Source organism: Anomaloglossus baeobatrachus, chromosome 8, assembly GCF_048569485.1.
Source record: "Anomaloglossus baeobatrachus isolate aAnoBae1 chromosome 8, aAnoBae1.hap1, whole genome shotgun sequence".
NCBI classification, from domain to species: domain Eukaryota; kingdom Metazoa; phylum Chordata; class Amphibia; order Anura; family Aromobatidae; genus Anomaloglossus; species Anomaloglossus baeobatrachus.
In genome coordinates this window covers 74,125,821-74,127,448 of record NC_134360.1, presented here as the reverse complement: position 1 = coordinate 74,127,448, position 1,628 = coordinate 74,125,821, and the positions used below count along the sequence as shown (strand labels likewise).

At 45.9% G+C, this 1,628-nt stretch overlaps 1 pseudogene; it reads right to left on the bottom strand.

The window, feature by feature from the left end:
• Positions 1-349: 349 nt before the first annotated feature.
• Positions 350-1,316, bottom strand: LOC142250025 (olfactory receptor 10G4-like; annotated as a pseudogene).
• Between the last annotated feature and the right edge of the window lie 312 nt (positions 1,317-1,628).

Here is a 1,628-nt window from a genome sequence, read left to right as displayed (position 1 = left end):
AGTATAAGACATGATGTATCAGCAGAATAATAACTGCAACTCTTGATGTAACCAGAGTATAAGACATGATGTAACAGCAGAATAGTGACTGCAGCTCTGGAGGTAACATGATGATAAGACCTGAGATAACAGCAGGATTATAACTGCAGCTCTTGGTGTAACCAGAGTATAAAACATGATGTAACAAAAGTATAGTGAATGCAGCTCTGGAGGTAATTGCAGGATAAGACCTGATGTAACAGCAGAATAGTGAGTGCAGCTCTGGAGCAAAAGACCTGATGTAACAGCAGAATAGTGAGTGCAGCTCTGCAGGTGACTGGATGATAAGACATGATGTAACTTTCCAATATCAGAAGATGCTGCTCATTCTGCTGTTTTTTACATGGAGTGGATTGGGCCGCATTAGTAATTTTTGTAGCACTCCTTTGACTTCCTTGTTCCTCAGAGTATATATCAGGGGGTTCAGCATGGGCGTTATAACCGCATAGAACACAGTAATGAAGCTGTTGGCTGATGTGTACACTGACATGGGCTGCACATACACAATGATCCCGGTCCCATAGAATATGGACACCACCAGTAAATGTGACGCACACGTAGAGAACGTCTTCTGTCGTCCCTCCCTGGAGTTTATCCTCAAGATGCTCCTCACAATCCGGTTGTAAGATACAAGAACTAACGTGAAACACGATGGCCCCAAGATTACCGGAGTGACGATGAGCAGGATCTCATCCAGAGCTTTATAAGTGGCGTTGCGTCACAAAAGAAGTTGTAGAGCTGGTTTGGTCCACAGAAGGAAAGTCTCATAAGAAAGCAGGTGTGGAACGTGGAGTGGGCAAAGTCACCGAACCAGGCACAGCCGGCCAGAGGGATGCAGACCGACCTCCTCATCAGCTCGGTGTACCGGAGCGGGTTACAGATGGCCACAAAGCGGTCATAAGCTATGACGGCCAGAAGGAACATCTCCAGCTGCCCAGGACATGGAAGAAATACATCTGAGAGAAGCAACCATAGAACGAGATCCTCCTGTTATCGGAGGAGAGGATGTCGAGCAGTTTAGGGACAGTCACCGAGGAGTAACCTATATCTAGGAAGGACAGGTGGCCCAGGAAGAGCTACATGGGGGTGTGAAGGCGAGCGTCCAGCTGCACCACCAGGAGGATCAGCGCATTACCCAGAACCGTGATCACATAGACCATCATAAAACTGAGGAAAAGGAGAATCTGGACGTCAGACACCGCGGAGGACAGACTGGAGAGGACAAATTCTCCCACCAAGCTCTGGTTATCATCTAAAAAAGATTCAATAATGTTCATCTGAGAAAAAAGGAAAAAATAGCAATAAATAAGAAGTAATGCAAAATAAGAAATGGCAAATTCCTAATATTAAATTCAGAAATGTCAGTAATGATGCGGGGCTGACAACCTCTGAGACACCGTGTACTGTACAAGCTGGTTGTCACCGGTAATAGATCAGTGATGTCATCGTCAGTGGGCGGGGCTGACAACTTCACACATATCATATACAGTGTGTCCACCCATATCCTGTCCAACGCCATTAACTTGAGAACGGCTGCAGCTATAGGCATAGAAATGGTGTCTAGGTATAGTAAAGTAGCCATGTGCTAC